The sequence below is a fragment of the Nycticebus coucang genome, chromosome 1 (assembly GCF_027406575.1).
Source record: "Nycticebus coucang isolate mNycCou1 chromosome 1, mNycCou1.pri, whole genome shotgun sequence".
Lineage (NCBI taxonomy): Eukaryota > Metazoa > Chordata > Mammalia > Primates > Lorisidae > Nycticebus > Nycticebus coucang.
Window position 1 is genome coordinate 23506322 of NC_069780.1, and position 23575 is coordinate 23529896.

At 39.1% G+C, this 23575-nt stretch overlaps 1 protein-coding gene and 1 non-coding gene across 3 annotated transcripts in view; one reads left to right on the forward strand and one right to left on the reverse strand.

The window, feature by feature from the left end:
• The first annotated feature begins 1878 nt into the window (after positions 1–1878).
• Positions 1879–23575, forward strand: part of BMPR1B (bone morphogenetic protein receptor type 1B) — a 393880-nt gene continuing 372183 nt past the window's right edge. Inside the window, exon 1 of one of the 2 annotated variants that reach the window (XM_053609422.1) lies at positions 1879–1929. The gene's annotated coding sequence lies outside the window, so the exon portion shown is untranslated. The remainder of the gene's footprint in view (positions 1930–23575) is intronic. The other variant, XM_053609511.1, reaches the window with a different exon arrangement.
• Positions 12025–12131, reverse strand: LOC128592154 (U6 spliceosomal RNA). The gene has a single exon (XR_008381783.1). It is a non-coding gene; the product is annotated as a U6 spliceosomal RNA (small nuclear RNA).

Genomic DNA, 23575 nt, shown 5'->3' on the forward strand with positions numbered 1-23575 from the left:
AAGAGACAGGTGACTCAACACTCCTAGCTCCAAAACTTTTCCTATAATGTCTGACTTATTTCACGGTGACTGTAATTCTAAGGGAGAACTAAGGGAGAATATACAAGCTGTCAAAGTTACCAGGAACTCACACAGTCGAAGGGATCAATGCAATCCCATTTCTTTCCTCTTTAAACCTAATTAATGTCAGAGAATGGAAGTGATGAAAAGTTTTACTGAGGGTCCAGAGAAAGCTAATTTTGGTGGTCAGATGCTTTATAGTTTTCAAAGAATGGGGAGATGGAAAAAGGGAATGCGTGAGAGCGAGGTATCAGGAAGGACAGCAGGGATGGTGGTGAAATGCATGGATTCTTCTTAGAATTCCTGGGGTGAAGAGTTCTGTCTGGCCTTTGGAGGAGCAAAACAGAGACGATGTCAATGCCACTTGTTTTGAGAATATTCTGCTGAACATCTTTCTTCTTTCAGTCCAGTATCAGGAATAACAATGTATCTGTATTATGGGGAAAACAGACTTTTGTGAGGATCCCTAACTTGTTTTTATGGGGAATGTGTGTCCACATTTTACACACTCATCAATAAATATTGGGAGCACCACCTACTCCTAAGTGGGAGCTGCATAAAATAAATTAATACACAACTGAATTTGTTTTCTTATTGATTAGTGCAAAAGACCACACTTAACGTTTAACTGAAAAAGATTTAATAGAAATAAAAATTCAAAAGGTAAAGTTGAAAGGTAACAGTAAGCTAAGAGTTGAAAAGGCGATGGAAATAGAAGTGAAGAAAATTGGAAGAAAGAAATCGTGTTAAGAAGTTATTGAAGTCACACACTTAATGGTGACGAGAGAGGTTCTTCAACTTGGAAGAAGAAAAAATGTCAAAAGGGGGAAGTAATTAAAGCTAAAGGATGGGCAGCTGAAAGGCATTGTGTTTTTGGAAGAATTTTTGGAAGTCACAAGCTATCTCCCTGGGAAATGGACTTGGCAAAATGACTAATTTTAACAAGAGGTTAACAATTCTCTCCAAATCTCGTGAAAGACTCTTTATATTTACCTCCTCAGGGTTTCAACACTTTGAAGACTTAGCAAGGAGACCGCAAAGTAAAGACGTTATGTATTTTCCAAAGCACACACTACTTATTGTAAATTTTCATGAAACATAAATGGAAAAGGTTTTCTGGGTTTCTGTTGTTGATGTTGGTTTTCATGTAACAGTTTCAAAATATCTGTAGAAAGGAAATAATTTATTTCCCTTGGAGGCCCAACTGTTTCAAGGTTCCTAAACCCCCCAGCTGAAACTGCAGGCACGATTCGACGCGTCCAGCGCTTACGAGGTGTGTCAACCTTTTGTCAACTTCTTAAAAGCGTCCGTGGTCCCGGGAAGTTGCCCCGCACAGTGTCATCTGAGAGCCCGCCCCAGTTCTCAAGGTACAGCCATTGCACGAATCTTTGTTCCTCTGAGGTTTTTTCTGGAAACCCCTTGTTACCGCTGACCAAGGCAGCCTCTGTGACTGCAGGGAGGTGTCGCTCTGAGCTGCAGTCCAGGCCTCGGGGTTCGCGCCCCCCGCGGCGCCCCAGGTTCGCTCGCCGCTCCTCACACAGGCGGCGGCGCTGGGGCCGCTCCAAGTGCGTCGGGAAGTGTAATCCCTCCGCTAAGTACTTGGCTCTCAGTCTCCAATCACTAGTGGGAGCTGGAGAGGGCAAGTGAAAAAAAAAAAATTCCAGCGCAGCCGAGGAGCAAGAGGGAAAAAAAAGTCCCGCGGCGGCGGCGGCGGCGGCGGAGCGGCCCGAAGTTGACGGCGCGGCCGGGCGCGGGGCGCGGGGTGCGGGGTGCGGGGCGCGCGGAGCCGAGTCGCGGGGCCTGCGCGGGGCCCGGGGCGGCACGGGGCCGACGGGACCGAGGACGCGAGCGCCAGGAGCGCAGCGGCGGGTAAGGCGCGCGCGGGGGAGGTGGCGGCGGGCCCGGTCCCCGTGCGGGTGGCCCCTTCTCGCGCGCGGGGGGCGCCGAGCCGGCGTGACCGGGCGGGCAGAGGGGCGGCACGGGCGGGAGGCTGCCGGGCGCCGGGGGGACGGAACGCGCGAGGGAGAGGACCGCAGCGGGCGGCGCGGCGGCGGCGAGGGGGTCAGGCGGTGGCCGCTCGGCTTTGTGCGCGGGCGGCTGTGTCGGGACCCCGAGGCCTCGTGCCCGCGCTGCAGAGGAGTTGGGGCAGCGGCGGCGGGCGGGACACGTGCTCCCGGAGCTGGGCTGGCGGGGACCCGGGACCTGCACGCGCAGGGATGGGGCGCGAGGGGACCTGAGGGCAGTCGCGGCATCCGGGAAATGGGGGGGAGCCCGGCGGGCTGCGGCTGGGAGGATGGGGACGGGCCGGCGACGCAGGACCCTCACCCCCGCCCTCCGTCCCCCCGGGGCCCTGCCACCTGCCTCGGACGCCTCCCGAGACGCAGCCTCGCAGAGGGAGAAGTACGCAGCGGGCTGGTCCCGGCGCCGGGACCGACCGGGCTCCGTCTCTGCCGCTGTTGCCTTTTCTCCGGTTTCTCGCCGGTCTCGCTCTCTCAAGTTCTGACTTTCTTTCTCTCTCCCTCTCTTTCCCTCCCATTATATCGTCTTTTCTCTCTCTCTGCTCGTCTTTCCTTCCCTCTGTCTTGGTGTCTCCTCTCCCCACCTCCTCCTCTGGCTCCTGGGGGTCCCCTCCTCTCCGCTCTCTTTGCGCCTCTCTCTCTCATTTGGAGAGGTTTCTGTTCCTGTCTCACTGGCTGTGCTCTTCCTTATCCCTTGCTCCTTGCAGCCATCTCCCCACTCGTTCCAATTTCTGTCCAGGCCCCCTATTTCTGTCCTTCGAGGTGTAGGGATTTCAGACATAAAAGATCCTCCGGAAGTTGCCCTGTGCGGTGGGCGACTCGCGTGTGCGAGCTGCGCCCTGCAGCTGGACGCCGGGCCCGGTGCGCTTGTCCTGAGTGGGAAGGCTGCGGCTTCCTTGAGTTACTAGGAACTGCTCGTAGTCCCCTTTCCACCAAGGTGAGCTCAGCGACTATGAGCAGCCTCAGAGGAGAGCTGTTTAATTGCTTCCAACATTCAGAGAGAATGTGCCGAACCCATCTTGGGAGAAGCAGACCCACCTGAGAAAAGGTTCCTGCATTCTGGAAAGAAACGCCAAAGGCTCCCCTGTTAATGAGAGGGTTCAGCTTAAAAAGTACTTGAAAATAATTTGAAAAAGCATTTAATGGAAATTTCTTGCTATGCTAATTGATGCCAACTAATCTCTGTTTTCTTCCATATATTTTTAGGATTCCATTAACAATTTTCCTAATTATCATTTTGGGAAAGTTATGGGAAATGTCAGCCGGGACATTTGTAGTTTTAAAAATGTTTAGTCTTTGTACTTTTATACCTCTTCACACTCTCATGATCAAGAAGAATTATTTCTAACTGTAAAGAAAATAGTAAAGGATTTGTCAGTCATTTTAAAACACGAGACATTCCGGGTATCAATAATTTCTTTGGAGAACATTCGTTAGAGGGATGTTTTGAAGGATATTACATTTTAGTGAAACATGCAAGTTATTACACACTTAGATCATTGTGTGATGCAAAAAAAAGTTTGTTGTAAACAAATCATAGTAGTGATGGCTTTTTATGGGAAACATAGCTGGGAAATTAATTGCTCTGATTTTCACTGCTTTCTTTAGTCATGCATAATATACCTTTGTTTTTAGCAAAATATGCCCGAAGGCTGCAAACCTTGATACAGTGTGTTATTTGTCCAATCTGAATTGCCATTTAGAAAACCAACTTTTCCTTTTGGTTACATGATATAAGTTGATATGATCTCATTACTCATGTGCTACGGGCTGCTGATGAATTTTAATGGCTCTGATTTGTGATTTTAAATCAAAATGTTAGTTTCTGGTGAGTTAGAAATCTTGATTTATGTCATGTTAGTGAATCATCACTATTTATAGGGGCTTTGCCACCTTGTCCTGCCAGGTGCTGCCCCACACCTAGTCTAGGCAGGGTTGTCTGAAATTCCCAGCTAGATTATTGTCCCTGAGTGACGTGCTACCAGTACTCACGGCCTGTTCCTTTATGTCTCTCAAAATGTTCCAGTCTTCAAATCATATTTATTAAAAGGAAATTGACTTAAGTTTTTCCTCATAAACTTTGAAAGCTGTGTGAGATGGCCTGATAAAGTATTTTTATTACAGTAAATTCTCATTTTATTATTATTTGTTTAAAAGTATACAGCGATTTAAAATGTGGTTACCTTTGGGACTGTAGAATCTCCCCCACTCTTAACGATTCCTGAGCGTTCAACACATATTCATCATCCAGATCTCTCCAGATGTAAAGTTAGTTGTCACCTACTCCAAACTAGCAAAACTTTTCCTAATTTTCCTAAGTCCTCTGATCTCCATTCCCAGGCTTTTGGGTACACTCCTCTGGATGCTCACCTCCCTGCTGTGTGATTACTTATTGACTCTTCCTCTCTGGATATTATCTTGTGGTGAAATAATATTCCTTTTTTCACTTTTTCTGAATTTCAGATGTCTAGCATGGTGCCTGACATGTGATAGATACTGAAGAAGTACTTGAAGAATGATTGGTTCTTTTTCAGTTTGTCTCTAGTTGTGATACAGACTCTTTGCAGACGTAATAGCTCCAGGGAGATACTTTAGCATGGGAGAATGGCAGATCATAGACTTGGGAATGTAAGAGTCTTGGAGAGCATTTCGTGACACATACTAATGTTAAAGATGAAAAGGATGAAACTCAGAGATTAAAAACCATGCTCAGAAATAGACAGTGAGGCCACACTGGCTATGGAATTAAGACCTTGTGCTTTTTCATGGTTCCACAGTTCTTTTCTTTGGAATAATGCTTGCTTCTTTTGCTAGAGTTGGGTAAATGTGTTTATAATTACAAGGTAGCAATTATAATCTGAATATCTGAATGTTGAAGATTTGTTTTCATACCAACCATAAAAGTCATGCATGAAATTTATCAATTTGTGATAACTGATGATCATTTGTGATGTGTATGCAGAGAGATAACATTTATCTTTCTGAACACTGACTCTTAAAGTTGCTTTTATATGCTAGGCATTGTTCTGGGTGTTAACTGTGTCCTCTTGGGAAGAACAATTATTTCTACCTGCAAAGAAGATTTAAACTTTCTGGACTTTTGTTTTCTCTTCTGTAACTTTCTCTGTGTGTGTTGAAGGTGGTGGGGAGAACAGAAAGGAAGTTTGGACCAGATTAGTGGGCCTTTTTGAAGTTTTTCTTCAGAGACCACCAGCTTCACTCTCAGAAAAACTGCAAGTCCATCTGTTTGAAATATCAGGCTTTTCTGTAAACTTTTGTTTGCAGAAAGGGTGGCACAGCTTTAAAAAAGCTTGAACACCACTTCACTTGTTGCCTTCCAGTCTCTCTTCCAATTCTTGAATTTCATAATTAAGATAATTTCTAGCTTTTATATGTGGTCATTTGAAGGATGGTTGGTAAATTATTAAGGTCAGAAGGAGAAACTGATTTTGCCTGAGAGATACTCATTTCAAGTTTCTATACACTGAATTTGAGGTGATGGTAGAAATTTGAGGTGATGGTGGAGATTAGCGGAAAGATGGGACAGAATTCAAGAAACGGGGGAGCTGGGGCTAGAGATGTAAATTAAAAATTAATTTACATTGAATTATTTAAACTGAGGGAAAATAAAACTTTTTTTAGGGATAGAGGGTTGAGAAAAATAAATGAAGATTTAGGAACCGAGAAGAAAGACATTTTGGTCTGTTATTTCTGAGCACTTTTTAATCTCATCTGCAACAGTAATATAGAGGATAATGCATAATTTATAACAGTTATTTGTTTTTATGATTTAGGGCATCCACTTACATAGCAATATCCTAATTACATTCACTTTTACTTAAAGGCATGTGTGCCTACTGTTTGCCCGGCACTATTGCACACTGTGGGGGACAGTGTGTCCATGAAGAGACGCAAGGTTCTGACTGTTGTGGACTCAGATTCTAGAGCAGTGGTTCTCAACCTTCCTAATGCCATGGCCCTTTAATACCATTCCCGTGGGTCGGGACCCACAGGTTGAGAACCCGCTGTTCTAGAGCATGAAATCACAATGCACTGTGAGCAAACACACCGAAAAGATAATTTCCAGTAGTGAAAATTGCCTTTACTATAACAAAACAGGGTACTATGACAGTGAGTGGCTGGGCTGTTTTATATAAGGTGGTCAAGCAAGGGCTGTCCAAGGACATTCCTGAATAACAGGAAAGACCCAAGAAGATCTGGAAGAACTTTCTGGCAAGCAGGGCACGCACAGTGGCCAGGGTGGTTGGATTCAGGCAGTTAGGGGAAGTGGTAGGAATAAAGCCAGAGAGATGGCCAGGCCACGGGTATAAAGTAGGTGTTTTCGTCAGAGTCCATTTTATTGAACACCCTGGAGGATTTTAAAAGGAGAAGTGAGTAAATATGACTTATCATGTCTGTCTGTAATGTGAGCAACAGTGTTGAGCTAAGACAATGTGGGAGGCTGTGGAAATGATGCATCTGAGGGTTTGGTGGCTCGGCCAAGGGTGGAGCCTGGAGGGATTTCTCAGGCATTGTTCTTACCATGGAATAGGAGAATCATTGAGTTGGATCATCTTTTTCTTTTTTTTTTTTTTTTTTTGCCTTGATCTACATTGTAGCAGTTCACTTTTACATTTCAGACCTCAGCATTCTCTTAAACTGTCCTTCAAATATCTCATGGGCTGAAAGCTTCTTGCCCACGGGAGCCTGTAGTATGTCCTGGGACGTGTTGTGGGATGGTTCTTTTGCCTGAAGATGATCCCTGCATTACATGGGAACGCGTGGCTGTTTCTGGACAGTGGAGTGGAGAGCATGTTTGGCTTAATGTCTCTTCATTTTTAAAGTCTGTGTCTGGGTATAAAGGAAAAGAAGCAAGGCAGAATTCCTCTAATCAAGTTTTGAGTGTCATGTGTCTTTAACCCTCTTCTTTGAAAACTCTGGACACTTCTGGAAAGACTTCACTATAAAGCCCGCCTTGTTAGATCTGGATCTCACCTGTTGTATCCCAGCTCCTTGCCAAGTCCTGGGACGTAACACAAGGAGTCCGTCAGTCAGTCGTCATGGGGTGCTGTTGGATGCCCTCCCTTAGAGGAGTTTTGATTCAGGTGATTTTATTTTTCCTGTCTTGTAAGTATACGGCTACATGTGGCTCCAGCTTTAGAAGATACTAAGTAGCAAGTCTGGGGAATGATTTTTCTGGATATGGTATTTACTTATTGGCTAAAGGAAAAAAGATACAATCCAGGGTAGCTCTTTATAACATTTCTTGCCTGGCTGTCTTGAGATAAACATTTTAGTCATTTTTATAGCGGTTAGATAGATAGGGAGTTAAACAAGTACAGACACATCTGTCACTAGTTAATTTCATGATTTACAAATCTATTATAAAATGATTCCAAGGAAGTCTGTAATGATGGTGCCTTTGTGTACATTAATCTCTTGATAGGATTCAATGACTTTTATCTAATACACTTTACAGCCATCTATGAAAGGTACTAAATTATCACTAGATATTTTTTCTTAAACAAGCTACTATTCTGCTTTTGTCCAATACACATTTAGCCATAATAGCCCATGTACTGTGAGATTATCCTAAAATCCTTTCCCTGATTACAGAACGTAGTGCATTATGCAAACGGGGTTACAAATAATGTGGCATCACTTTTTTTTTAAAATACACATAGCACTTTTCTTCCACTCTTTCTTTTGGTCCTTTTAAATTTGTCAGGAGTCCCTTCTGTATCTGAACCTTTTCTTGTTCTGTGCCGCCCCATTATGCCAAACTTCTGGGCATTATTTTCATTGGCTTCTGTGTCAGATACGTTAGCCCCGCTAGAACCACTTTCAGCTCTTCCCCTTCATGCTCTCTACTCAGGAAAATAACCTGGATGAAGCATTTTGACTACTAGCTGACTTAATTCATTGGGGAGCCCCTGCAGGACAGGTGAGGAAAGGTGAAGGGTGAGGATGTTTCTTCTCGTGGCTCCTTTTCTTGTTTGATCAACGTGATTCTGTACTAAAGTCTCCGTTCCTCTCAATGTGGCCTTTTCGGTATACTTTTCTCCTTCCAGAATCTGATAATCTGCGGAATAACCTTCCTGCTTTTAGTAACCCTAGTTTACTGCACTGCCCTGGGGCTTCTTTTACTCTCTTGCCTTGGCGTTATTAAATATCTGTTTTTAAGTAAGCCCTCCTCAACTTACAGGAGCTGTATCGTCGAGGTCCCATTTTCTGTTGATTCAGCTTCTGCAAGCTGCCTCCTTTCTGGAGATTTTTGAGTTGGTAAGAGCAGTTAGCCCTCCTCCCCTCTGGTGGACATCTGCTTTCCACCCCAAATTGTATGCTGTTGTCCACGCAGCAATGGCACACACACACCTAAGTTGTGATTATAGAAAAACATTACCGTCAGTTTATTGGTTTAATCTTGTTACTGGATAGTCTGTGTAACTTCTGTGTATATACTTTCTTTCATTCACCCTTTTATTCATTCATGAATGCAGTGCATTTTCGTGGAGTCGCTGTTTAGGGCCACACTTGGTGCTAGGCTTCAAGGATACGACAGGTAGACGTTTGCCTCTATTTGGAATGAGGACTGGGGAGAGAGTGGGAAATAAACAATAAAACATAATATTTACAAACCAGGTTTGTGTTCAAGGCTCTAAGGAAATAAACAGGGTACAGTGCAAGAGAGTAACAGGAGGAGCCGTCACTTGCTTAAGGTCATAAGCAGCTGAAAGGCAGGGCACATCTGAGTGGCCGCCGTTAATCTCCACGTATTACGCAGGCTCTTGGTATGTGAATTTTAAAAGCTTTTCTCAATGACACAAACAATGAATCTTCTTGGCAGGGAAATTGGAAATTACAGATAAACCTTAAAATAAATTGCTTTATGCCATTACTTAAAATTAATAGTTTGATATATATTTATATGTATATATATCCTTCAAGAATTTCCTTGTGCATTATTTTGTGTTTTGAAACCCAAAGATTATGTACATTATTTTGTACTTTGCGTTTTTTTGTTTAACCATGTGTTGCTTTTTGAGATGTACTTACCATGTAATCTGACAAAGATCACAAGGTTTCTTGTCTTCTTGCTTGTTATGTTTATTAGGATTTCTAAAAAGTTTGATAAGCATGAAGAAGAAACTGGAGCCAACACTCTTGCCATACAAATAACCTGTGGAAATTAGGCCACTGATAGTACAGAATGGCCAAAGTTAGGCAGGTTATCTTATCAAAATTTCTTTGAGAGGGAAGGGGTGGGGTCTCAGTGTGTGACACATCTTCTACCCTCAATAAATCCCCAATTAAAAAAAAAAGAAAATTTCTGTGAATTATGGTGTATAATAAAATTATTATAATTTAATGACAACCGAGAGGGAAAGCAATTTAATCAGAATTCTCTGATTTAATTGAATTCTAAATTTTTTTTTTTTTTTTTTTTTGCAGTTTTTTTTGGCCGGGGCTGGATTTGAACCTGCTACCTCTGGCATATGGGGCCAGCGCCCTACTCCTCTGAGCCACAGCCAATTCTAGAATTTTTTTAGGGCCAAGACCATTGCTAGTTTATCACATATTAAATGAAAAATTGGGATTGGAGGTAATATGAGCTATTTGACTAATCCAGATAAGCCATTTACATCTAACGATGTGTTCTACGTGATTGCCTTTGCTTTCCCAGTGTGTTACGGGACTGTGGTTTCCTGGAATGTTAGGTGTGCTGCCCAAGAAGGATCTCCTGGTGGCACCGTAGCCTAGCAGAGGTGTCCAACCTTTTGGCTTTTTCTGGGCATCTTGGAAGCACAAGAGTTGTCCTGGGGCACACACAAACACTAACAAAAGCTAATGAGCAAAAAAAAAAAAAAAAAAAAATTTTTTTTTTTTGTGATGTCCACACCACACATAAGCAAAAAGGTCCTGACATAACCTGCAGGCCTCCTCTGGGCCACAGATTGGACACATTAACGTGGGGAGTCTGGAGTTTGGGTTTGAACTTGGCTCTATCACTTCCTCGCTGCGAGACCCTGGGCTCAGGATGGAACCTTCTGTGTTGCTGTTTCATCTTCTGTAATGACAATAATAGTATAGGAAATATTCATAAAGTGTCTAGAACAAGTTACTATGCACATCATAAGCACCACAGATGTATTTGGTAAATGAGTAAATGAACAACAAGGTCTGAGAATCGCTATTTTTAAGTTGCAGACTTTTCTGAGCCCTTACTATAATAATGTGCATTGTTGACAGTCCCTAAAAGGGGTATTTGACCACGAGACATTTATTTTTCCCTGAAAATATTATTGGATTCATGTTCCTCAGAACACTTTATGGTGGAAAAATTTGATACAAATAATTGAGAAAACATTTTCACCAGTTCATTATCTCCTGAAAGAAAGGGGTCCTTCTTACTGCTAGGACTTGTTTCCGTACCTCACACACCTTATCACAGAGTAGGGTTCCAGTTTCTGGTTTTCTCTTTTAAGTTCTTTTTTTAAAGGTAAAAATGAATATTTTCTTTTATTATCTAAAGAAAGACTTTTAGCCACTATACCTGTGAGTACATACTGGGCCTCTGTAGCACTTTGAGTGTATAATATTTTCTAAAAAGCTATTGTTATTTTTATGGCGTATTTACAGTGTATAATTTCTACAAAGCTATTGTTATTTTTTCCTTATTATAAAGAATACCGTTTTTTGAAGTGAATCGGGAAATAGGGAATTCTAACAAAATCACTCACTTTTTTTTTATTGCACAGAAATAGCTACTAATTAACATTTTGAGTCTCTTTCTTTACAAAATCAGGAGCATAATATAATGTGGTTTTGTGTCTTTCCTTTCTTTTTCACTTGACTTTATTTATATAATACTCTCTGTCCAAGACATGCAGTGATTTCTGGCCTTCAGATGATTGGTAATCTACATTTCAAAAGAGCTTCCTTCCTTACCAAATTCTGTGGCCAGAGACAATATGAAAATAAAATGGTGTACCTCAAATGAGTTTCTCCCTCATTTTAAGTCTTCTTGGAAATTGGAACCACCTGGTAAGCAGTTGGCAATTTGGTTTAAAAGACCTGGAGTAGGTGACCTCAGGTTGCTTCATTTTTATGACAGTGTTCCAGCAAAGAGCCAGATGGACTCAGAAGAATCTATGACCAGGCTGTTTTTGAGGTATTACTTACTCATCCTGAGTGACTGTGAATGAATTTATATCATGTGAGATTAACTAGGAAAAGTTAAACAGGGAAACCCAAATTATTCCAAAATAAATTAAATTGAACTACTACATAATTTTAAAATGGCTCCCTCCATTGCCTGTTGCAGGTAGGATTCTAGTACTATACTCATATGGGTGAACAAACATTGTAAGTTTTAACCTGTCCTACAATTTTTGGTAAGAAGTATTACTGAATTTGTATGACAGTATATAATGTGGATACTTTAAGCATACTAATTGTTATGAGTTTTACTTTGCTTCATGAATGACGCTGTAGTGGTTAAAATTTATCTATCAGTAAGTTTTTTTCATTCAAAAGTCCTTATTCAACAGCTTTGAATCTTCATCTCACTCAAGATTAAATCACTCCTTTAAATACTTATCTTTAACATCTGTAGCAAATGAAAATATTTAAACCCTCTCTGAAGAGGAAAACCATGCTACACTGTTTAATTGAATTAAATTAGCTTTTCTTGAAAATTTACCTAGGAGCTGTTTCTGGAACCAATTTGGAAAATGATCTTTGTATGCTGTGCATTTATGTTTGATTATGTTTTTCTTAGCAATTCTCAGCAGACCCGATTCAATCCTTGCTTCAGTCATCAAACTCTTGTGATTTTTGTAGGCAAATTATGTATTTCCTACCTGATAATTAACACATATTTGTGGAATAATGCATGCTTCCTCCTTAAATACAGGTGTTATAACAAATTCTTTTTTTTTTTTTTTTAAATATGGAACGCTTCACGAATTTACATGTCATCCTTGCGCAGGGGCCCTGCTAATCTTCTCTGTATAGTTCCAATTTTAGTATATGTGCTGCCGAAGCGAGCACAGTTATAACAAATTCTTAATTGAATAACAAGATTATTTAAATTTTATCATTTTCGCATTGTGTGGAGTATGTTAAAGTTGAGATGAACAGCCACATATAAATTAACTTCTTCCAATAGAAGTTTTACAGAATTTAACTTTTGACACATTTACTAATAAAAGCAGGTGCAGTTTGTAAATGTGGCAGATAATCCAGTACTTTTTGTAAATATATTACCTTGAAGTATTTTAGGCATGTTAAAGGTTTGGTACAGTACATTTTCTGTGTCCTTTATTAATTCAATCTCTTTGTTTTACAGAGCCATAAGGTATTGAAAATGGCTTTGAAAAACTCAATTTTCAAGCTTTTTAGTTGTTAAAATTCAGCCTTTGTGATCAGCATGGGTTCGATGTAACACATTTAGCTTATTTCTTGAATTCTTCAGATTTAACAAAAAGATAAAACTAACCTCCTTTAAAACATTTTTGCTTTATCGACCGCAGTCTGAATTCTGGAATTGTAGCTGTTTTTCCTTCCAACCCTAAGAATGTAGGAAAGCTCATCTGCTTTCTCTGCGCTTCACCTTCCCGCTTGCCTCTTCCTCTTCCCTTTTCCTCTTGCTCACTTTTGAGCTTGATTTGAAAACACTGTTTTCCGTGACCCCTTTTTCTCGGAGACAAAAATTTCATTTCTATTCTGAATATTGAGAACACTTCCTTATGAGCTTCACCCTTCTCTCTGACTGGGGTTTTGACTAACTTAAAGTGGCTGGGATGATGATTTAGCATTTCGTAGGGATAATCTTAAAAATATTTTTATAATAGGGCAGTGCCTGTGGCTCAAAGGGGTAGGGCACCGGCCCCATATGCTGGAGGTGGCAGGTTCAAACCCAGCCCCATCCAGAAACTGCAAAAAAAAAAAAAAAAAAATTATAATATTAAACTGATAATATTGGTGTGGCAAGATACACTTACTTTGTTATGAAATCATTTATTTGATTATGCAGTTTCATTCCACGTTTTTATGAAATGTTCATGGTTTAAACATTGAAAGAAATGTGTTTCTAGGGGAGAAATTAACAATGCCATGATACATATTACATAACCTACATACATTGTAGGAAGTACTGGGGTGGGGATCATTTTTATTCCTGTGAGCAATGTCTTTGATATATGGAAATACACGGTGTATAGGTTTTCATCAGCTCCTGTCTAGTTTCTATTTTTTTATTCTTTTTTTTTATTGTTAAATCATAGCTGTGTACATTAGTGCAATTGCCTGTACCCATTCTAAGATGCACCATAGATGTGGCCCTTCACCAAAACCTCCCTTCACCTATCCTCCCTTCACCTATCCTCCCTTCACCAAAACCTCCCCCCTCCCTTCCCCTTCCTTGGCCCTTTCCCCATAGTCTTGTGCTATAGTTGGGTTATAGTCTTCATGTGAAAGCTATAATTTAGCTTCATAGTAGGGCTGAGTACATTGGATACTTTTTCTTCCATTCCTGAGATACTTTGCTAAGAAGAATATGTGTCTAGTTTCTATTTTATTTTAAATGTCATGTATTTATATGTGTGATGTGAACTGTTATTATGCATTCTTAAACAATTTTCTTCAAACTTTCTAGCATGTGTTGTGACTTACCCTGAGCCTCTAAATTCCTTTTTTGGCTCATCTCTCGTAAACCTGGAAGGTATAATGCAGTTTAACAATAATATTTTACATCTGTAGTTTGTGAATAAAGTCTTTCTTACAAATGGAATTATTAAATATTTGTGCCCCATGAATGAATTTGATGCTGTACTGTAAATTAAAGTGTGTTAGAGATAATCAGATCTTGCTCTGAAGAGAAAGATATTTACATTCACAGATGATAATCTACCGAAAAACGATGCAGAGCCCAAATAGACTGACTATGGGAGAGACAGAATGAGAAGTTGGTGAGAACATTCTTGAAGTGTGAAGTGGATCCAACCTGTAATTCTGTTTTTAGGTGATGTCATCCGGGGATATATTAGGGAAGGCTAGGGTTGGAGTTTCATAATTTCACTTTTAAAATGTAGTATTAAATTCTCCAGATATCTTAGTTTTTCTCCATCTAAGCCGTAGTGGTCTGTCATTAGTGAAATGATCTGCCCTATTCTTGAAACTAATTAGAAATTTGTACCTTGTTTTATTTCTTAGCTTTATATTTCTTTCCTCAACCAAAGTGAGGACTCTAGCTGCTCCTTAGCTCCCTATATAGACTCTGCAGAGTCTTTACATCCGTGTGTCTTGGTAACCTTCATCTTTCATACTGAAAGAAGGCTGATTTAAAAAAAATTCTTTTTTCATGTCTGTTCTGTGTTCTACTTTATCATTTCATTTTTATTTACTTGGATTTCTCTCAGTTTCTTTTTCTTTTTCTTGTGAAAAGAGGGTAATAATTTTTTCATTCAGCAGCGATTTTTTTGCCCTGCTAGGTGGTATTATGCCTGAACTGCGTGTATTAGTATTTCAAATAAAGAGGAACTCTGGTTTTGAATGAGGTGAGAGCCATGTTTTCTGTTCTTCAGTGATGCCTGTGCCATTGTTAGCTTTTTTGGCTGCAGGAACATATTAATACAGTGCCCCCGATGTGCTGCTTTTTATGATAACTGAGACCCAGCATCCTGAGAAGTGCATAGTGTTCCAATTTGAATTTTATTTGACGTTTTCCCCCTAGTAACGTGTAAAGTTTTAGAAACCTTATAGGTTATCCCACTGACTTGGCATTTCACATGCTGGAAAAACTTAGTATCTCTTGTCAACCTGGAAAACTTCATCTCTATTTCCTCTTCTCCATCATTTGTAAAGATGTTGATACAACTTCAAGCACCTTCCCTGTTGATAGTTTTCTTGCCAAAGTTGATACCCTTTTCACTGTTTTTGTTTCTCCAGTAAATACATTTATCTAATCCCATGATCACGCATTTCTTTTTAATAGCCTTTCTGGTAGTACCTTGTCAAGAGCTTTTTAAAAAATCAAGTGGATTATATTGAGGCTCCACACAGATTTAATTTGCCAACACATGATTATCCTGGAAAAAAAATCAAGGCTACATTGTACCCCCAGTGGATATCCAGGGATACATTTGCTAGATTCTTCAGTGACATTATATGTGACATACATAGACCTCAACATTTTGCAAATTGCTCGGAGGTAATTATAACACTAAATTAGGGAAACTTGAAAGGCTATGGATGAAAGTGATGAAATTTCAGATTAATGTGCATTGTTGAAATGCAGTTATATATGAGCAGCAGCAGAAGAGGCTATAGTGTTAATCTTTCTTATGTTTCAGGCAGGGTGCTAAGGCTGTCACAGTGAAGGCAGTGGTTGTATTCCCATTTTACAGATGATGAAATTTAAGGCCTAATGAGATTGAGCAAGTGGTGGTCCTGGATTCTAATGTAGATACCTCTGTTTCTAAATCCATGTTCTATTGTGGGAGGTCTGTTACAGCCAGATGTTGTGTTATTTATTGATACAGTGATGATTGACAGCCTGTGCTTGGACCGTGCTTGCCTCCCCAAGGCAAGGAGGAAACGTGTGTGTAACAACTGAATGAGATGGTAATTGGGCATGGAAGGTGCCATTAGAGCTCAGAGAAAGGTTGGTAAAGGGTGTTCAGGACAGACGCCTGAGTTATTTATTGATTCTAGTCTGAGGATAGGGACAGATAAAGAGAAAATGTTTAAAATCTTTGGAAAAATAACTTTTGAACTTTAAATGATATAATCTACCTTTTTCAGTTAAATAACATTTCTATATAGAGAGTACTGACAGTGTTTAAGAGCAAAATTACCACATTTTGTTTTCTATTATAAAATTGACTTTACCTCTTAATCAGTCATTATGTGTGGTGCGTGCTGTGGGGCTATATCCATGTTAGGGTGTGGAACATAGGTTATCTACGGAAGTATTTACCGAATTTGGGGGATCAGATAGCTGGGGTAATTTGCTAAGAATTGAAGGAAATACAGATGAAGAGAAAAAATCATTTAAAATTGATGAATTTATTTGAGATGATAACTCAGAAACAAAAAAAAAATTCACTTTGAAGGAAACACTGTTACATGTACCTACTTGTCAGGCTTGACAAAAGATTGATGTTCGATTGTTGGGAAGGACCAGAAGGTATGTACCAAAAACAGAAAACCTTGCAAAAAGAGTGTCATCTGTGACTCTTGTAAGTACATCTTCTCTAGTGTTTTTCAGTGATTCTGGATCACTATCTACAAACAGAGACATCACCTGTATTTTATCTCCTCCATTCTCATTTCTCAGGATGCACCAGAGTGGATGGAAATAAAATGACTATAGCAGTTTTCTCTGCTGATTTGCAACCTGCCAAAATAGTCAGTTTGCTTCATATCCTCATGTGACTTTTCTAGAAAGAGACCTTCCCTTTGTTTAAAGTGTAATACTGTTATTTTTTGCAGAAAATGCAACGGGGCCTGTTGACTGTGGCAGTGGAGTTCAGTGGAGGCAGAGTTAATGAATTAAAAAAAGAAATTTTTGGTTTCCATAATAACCATATAAAACATGTATTTTACGTGGAAGCCAAAGTGCTAGGAGGAAAAGCAAGGTTTAAAGGTTTCAAAGGTAATTTGCACATAATTTTCATAATTAAAAGCAAGTACAATATGTTAAAAAAGTATCCATTCATTCCATTGCTATTATATTTACACAACTGCATAAAAATATTTTTCATAAATACAATATTGCTTTTTATATTCTCAAAAAATAAGGGGACTTAGCTACTAAAACTAAAATGGCAAATTTGCTTTTTATAATTCTTAATATTTAAAATGTTTAATATTACAGATACCATGTATATGTTAAATCTGACAATCACTATTTGGTTTTCCAAATGAATAGAAATGTTGCAAAAACATACTAAGCTATAGTATAATTTGTAACAAATAGAAAGCTTCCTTCGCATCTCCTTATATTCCAAAATATAATTTTTCCATTATGGAAAATTATATTTATGTCAAACATAAATAATCAGATATTTGCTTCACTAATGATCCAGCTTATTTTAAAATTATGTTACTGGATTTAATGACGTGACCTCTGTTCTACGACCTTGTGTATTGTGGAGGCTTGTTATGCATATCAAGGGTATTGCCTTTTATTTGTTTTAATTTTACCTGCCATTTAAGTCATCGAATGACCCTTCATAATTTTATTATGGAACCATATAATAAGGAAGGACCAGTTGATTATTTTTTAACTGTAAATTTCATAATCTTATATAATTCAGATCTTTTTTGTGTTCTCATTTCTCAGGTCAAATAATTCTTTGTTCACAATGTTTCATCACAGTACTGGATGAGACAGAGCAATATGTTTCAATACATTTATTGCTCTTATTTTAGCATTTTATATCTGTTCTCTTTTTTCAGGGGAGGAAGCCAAGTAGCATGTTGAAAAGAGCACAGAGTTGAGAGGCAGGAAAGGTCATAATTAGTTCTGGAATCTCAGGCTGATCACTTACGATAAAGGATTAGCCAACCTGAATGGGCAGATCTTACCTTGGTAAGAATTAGAGTGTGACATTGGTTTCTTAAGGGTAAGGTACCATAATTCTTATGTCATTTTATCTTTTTTCTTCTGATGGTTTTTTTGAATTTCAGAGACAAAACTGAGTGTTTATGACTTAACTCCCTTCTAAACCTTTGACTCTTAAGATTTCATAGTTCATATTATATAAGAGACTGATACTTATATATCAGATAATTATACTGTGCACCATTTCTATGCTCTTATGAATAAACTCTTTACTTAGAGGGGATCACAAAAAATTTCGGTTAGTAGGAAATAATTCTGCCACAACTAATACTGTACTCTTTTCTGAGAATTATTTTCCAAAAATCTTTAAGGCAGTTGTTGGAAAGATTTTGTTCAGAAGTCAGATCCAGTTTCACATTTGACTGTATTGGATTATAATGTCTCTTTTTACCACAGGTAAATATGCAGAGCTTGCCAGCAATATAATAAATGAATTTCTGTGATCATAGCTTTTCACTAATCAATAAAGAGTAATTTCTCTGTGTGCCTTATTGCTTACAGTTAACTTTGTTCTTTTGGCTTTTTTTTGGTAGAGACAGAGTCTCACTTTATGGCCCTCGGCAGAGTGCCGTGGCCTCACACAGCTCACAGCAACCTCCAACTCCTGGGCTTAAGCGATTCTCCTGCCTCAGCCTCCCAAGCAGCTGGGACCACAGGCGCCCACCACAACGCCTGGCTATTTTTTGGTTGCAGTTTGGCCGGGGCCGGGTTTGAACCCGCCACCCTCGGCATATGGGGCCGGCGCCCTACCGACTGAGCCACAGGCGCCGCCCAATTCTTTTGGCTTTTTATATTAAGTATTCTCTTTAAAAAAACTCTTTAATATATAAGCAAAGACTGAACCAGGTTGAAATGTACGGTTCATCTGGTTCCCTCTTTGAGAAGTTAATGCCCATTCTGTTTTCTTCCTAAAATATTCTTTCTTCGTATTATTCTAGGGCTGTTTGAATGTTCAGATTTTTTTAAAGTGTCTGAGAAACTCGATACATTCCTATTATTTTCAAGTTGATTAGTTCTTTCCTTTTGAGAGACTACATTTTTATATAGCAGTCAACTCCGTTATTTTTTTATGTGTGGACATTTCAGTCGTATTTTCTAGATTATCCATACCAAATTTAATCCCAGCATATTCTGTGCCAGCTTTCCCTGTAATATATCAGTATGTGCAAACAGGAAAGTTATTTTATCAATCTAACTAAAATATTGAGAAGACAAATCATCAAAGCTCCTCAAAATTCATACAACAGCTTTTGCTGATAATATAAAACAGGAAGCCTCCACTAAAAACTGTATAGAGTTACTTGTTTTACATGAATTGTTTGCCCTTACAAGATAAGGAAACAAATTGAAGTTCTTAAGAAATGCTAAAAAATGTTCTTGTCCATACCAAATGGATTACGGTTCATAATATAACTCTTGAATCGGAAATGAGAAAGATTGTGAAACAGTAAGGCAAGTTCCTCGTATATGGACTCTTCTTGGAAGTTGGATTGAAAATAGAAAATATAGCCAGAACACCTTCCTTTATTGTGTATAACTTCCTTTAAGAATTTTTCATAGGGCTGTCTTTCCTTTTGAAACCCCCTTCACGTTTAGAAAAATATTCTGTTAATATAATTCCACTTCCTCCCTCTCTCTCTCTCTTTTTTTTATTAAATCATAGCTGTGTACATTAATGCAATGATGGGGTACAATGTGCTGGTTTTATATACAATTCAAAACACTTCCATCAAACTGGTAACACAGCCTTCCCGGCAGGCATTGCTTCCTCTTTCTCTGCCTGCAGTATCTTCCATCCGTAGGTTCTCTGCACTGTATCTGTTTGTAACTACTTGTTTGCTGGATTATTAGCGTACTTCCATCCCAAACAGTCCTCTCCAGGTGGATATGCCAAAAACTGCCTTCTTTCCCCCTCTTTTTCTCTGTTTTACAATATAGACTGTAACACCTAAAAAGATGCTGGTTTCATGTTGGACGGCTCACTTTCTTGTTTTGTATGGTTTTTATCTTTATTTTTTTGTAATGGTGGAAATTTTAATTTTGAATGTATGTGGAGAGGTTTAGAATTTTTTAAATGTATCTTTGCTATATTTGTTTTAAAAATACATTCTGGGACATGAGGTAGGAAAAACATTCTCTTCTGTGTTTTGACTAATGCCAGCGTGCAGTGTTCTACACTGGAGTTTGGAGGTGCATGCCTGGGTTTGTATTCTGGCTCTGCCATTCCCTGTTCCTTCTCTGTAAAATGGAGATAAGAAGAGAAAGGATGTTGTGGGAATTGAGTCAGATACCAGGCACATGATAGTTGTTCAATGTATATTCCGTTTTGTCTCATATTTTAGTAAGTGGCATTGACAATTAGTCTACTTTACCAGATTTCTTTCTTTCTTTTTTTTTTTTTTGTAGAGACAGAGTCTTACTCTATCGCCCTTGGTAGAGTGCTGTGGCGTCACAGCTCACAGCTACCTCCAACTCCTGGGCTTAAGCGATTCTCTTGCCTTAGCTTCCTGAGCAGCTGGGACTACAGGCATCCGCCACAACGCCTAGCTATTTTTTGTTGTAGTTTGGCCGGGGCCGGGTTTGAACCCGCCACCCTTGATATATGGGGCCAGTGCCCTACCCACTGAGCACAGGCACTGCCCACTTTACCAGATTTCTTTATGAAAAATGTCTTACCAAAATAGAATGAGGAAAACATACAAAATTAATTGCTCTATTTTAAGAAGAGATTGTTTTCTTACGAAGTATTTATAAATACAAGAATTTTTAGATTACATATGTTCATATTGCTATAAAATATAAGTGCCTAATAAGAAACCAGAAGCTCTTAGAAACAAATTTATTTCCCTCTCCTTTTTATTCACTGAGATCCTTCCACCTCTATTTTAAATGCTTGCTTCTAAAAAAAAAAGTTGAACACTTTTGCACTGCTGGTGGGAATGCAAATTAATACATTCCTTTTGGAAAGAGATATGGAGAACACTTAGAGATCTAAAAATAGATCTGCCATTCAATCCTATAATCCCTCTACTGGGCATATACACAGAAGACCAAAAATCACATCATAACAAAGATATTTGTATCAGAATATTTATTGCAGCCCTATTCATAATTGCTAAGTCATGGAAAAAGCCCAAGTGCCCATCGATCCACGAATGGATTAATAAATTGTGGTATATGTACACCATGGAATATTATGCAGCCTTAAAGAAAGATGGAGACTTTACCTCTTTCATGTTTACATGGATGGAGCTGGAACATATTCTTCTTAGTAAAGTGTCTCAAGAATGGAAGAAAAAGTACCCAATGTACTCACTCTTATTATGAAACTAATGTAGGACCTCTACATGAAAGCTATAACCCAGTTACAACCTAAGAATAGGGAGAAGGGGGAGGGAGGGGAGGGAGGGGGATTAATGGGATTACACCTGCGGTGCATCTTACAAGGGTAAATGTGAATCCTAGTAAATGTGGAATGTAAAGGTCTTAGCAAAATAACTAAGAAAATGCCACGAAAGCTATGTTAACTAGTGTGATGAAAATGTGTCAAACGGTCTATGAACCAAGTGTATGGTGCCCCATGATCATACTAATGTACACAGCTATGATTTAATAAAAAAAGAAGAGATGCATAAAGAGATAATAGGAAAAGCAAAGAGAAAGAGAAAAAAAAGAATAAAAAAAGTTTATGTAGTAAAAGGTAAGAGGATAAATTTATTAATTTGAATGACATTTTTCCTCGGGTGAATTACGAAATGTGTGGATCACTTTAGCATTAGTGGGTCTTGAGATGTTAATATTAACCAAGTGTTCAGTTGCATAACATGATCAGTTTACACTATTCAGAGCCTTAATTAAAGTTTCATTAAACTGTGTAAACCATGATCCAGTTTGGATTTGAAAGTAGATAGACATCTGTTTCAAATATTATTATTATAGTTAGAAATTAATAGCCTTTTTTTCTTTGAAAGTCTGAAAGTTTCCCTTTTGAAATTTTTGTTTTTGTCTCATCACTTTTCCCTCTGAATTAAAATAATTTTGAGGCATAGGTTATTTTAAAAATCGCTTAAGTAATTCACATAATACATGTTTCTTTAATAAAGTAAAGCAGATAAGCATGTGGCAGTATTTTATGGCAGAGCAGGAAAACAAGACTTCTTTTTGTTTGATGTTAAAAGAAAATTTTAGGGGCGGCACCTGTGGCTCAAAGGAGTAGGGTGCCAGCCCCATATATCAGAGGTGGTGGGTTCAAACCTGGGCCCGGCCAAAAACTGCCAAAAAAAAGGAAATTTTAGAATGATGCATGGGAAACACTTAAGACTCCTTTCTTGATTGGGGGGACACTGTGCCTCGATTTTTTCCTCGCTTTTTTTTTGTGAGGTGAAGACTAATTCTAGGTAAATTTTAGTGTCATTTTGCTCACTTGAGTAATAAACACAAAGTACTCTAATTCTCTGTTTTTTCTTTCTTTACCTTGGTGACATTAGGGGATTCTTTTGTCAAATGTAATTCTTTAGCTAATTGTATGTGTGTTTTACTCTGAGTTATAGAAAACAATCTCAGCGTATTTCACCAAGAATTGTTTAATGCTATTTAGAGCAGCGGTTCTCAACTTATGGGTCGCGACCCCTCTGGGGGTCGAGCAACCCTTTCACAGGGGTCACCTAAATATATCCTGCATATCAGATATTTACATTATGATTCATAACAGTAGCAAAATTACAGTTATGAAGTAGCAACGAAAAGAATTTTATGGTTGGGGGTCACCACAACATGAGGAACTGTATTAAAGGGCGGCGGCATTAGGAAGGTTGAGAACCACTGAGCTAGAGGAAAAAAATCAGAAGTTGAATTTTTTGTAAATCATTCTCACTGAAATGGTAGAAAATAAAACTTGTGATACCTCCAAGTCCAGAATCCATTCATTTACTGTATTGCTATGTCTTGGTCCTGCAGCACCTGGTTCTGTAACACCTGATTGTTAAATGAATGCATCCTTTTTTTTTTTTTTTTAAATCAGAGTCTCTCTTTGTCACCCTTGCTAAAGTGCCATGGGGTCATAGCAACCTCAAAATCTTGGGCACAAGAGATCCCCTGGCCTCAGCCTCCCAAGTGGCTAAGACTACAGGCAGCTACCACAATGCCCCAGCTATTTTTAGACACTGGGTCTTGCTGTTACCCAGGGCTGCTCAGTGCAGGGAGATGCCATGCTGTTTGGTGAATCTAGGTCATAGTGGGATTGCTTGGTCTCTGAAAAGGTGCATTTTAAATTTATAAGATAATACCATATATACTTTTTTTTATTAATCATAGCTGTGTACATTAATGCGATCATGGAGCACCATACACTGGTTTTATAGACACATTTTCATCACACTGGTTAACATAGCCTTCCTGGCATTTTCTTAGTTACTGTGTTAAGACATTTATATTCTACATTTACTAAATTTTACATGTACCCTTGTAAGATGCACCGCAGGTGTAATCCCACCAGTCACCGTCCCTCCACCCATCCTCCCCCTCCCTCCCTTCCCTCTCCCCATTCCCCATATTCTTAGGTTATAACTGGGTTATAGCTTTCATATGAAAGCCATACATTAGTTTCATAGTAGGGTGAGTACATTGATACTTTTTCTTCCTTTCTTGAGATACTTTACTAAGAAGGGTATGTTCCAGCTCCGTCCATGTAAACATGAAAGAGGTAAAGTCTTCATCTTTCTTTAAGGCTGCATAATATTCTATGGTGTACATATACCACAGTTTATTAATCCATTTGTGGATTGATGGGCACAGTTTTGGGATCTGATTCCTTACATTCCCTGACATTTGTTTTTGTTACTTACTTGTTTAGTGACTCTGCTGGACT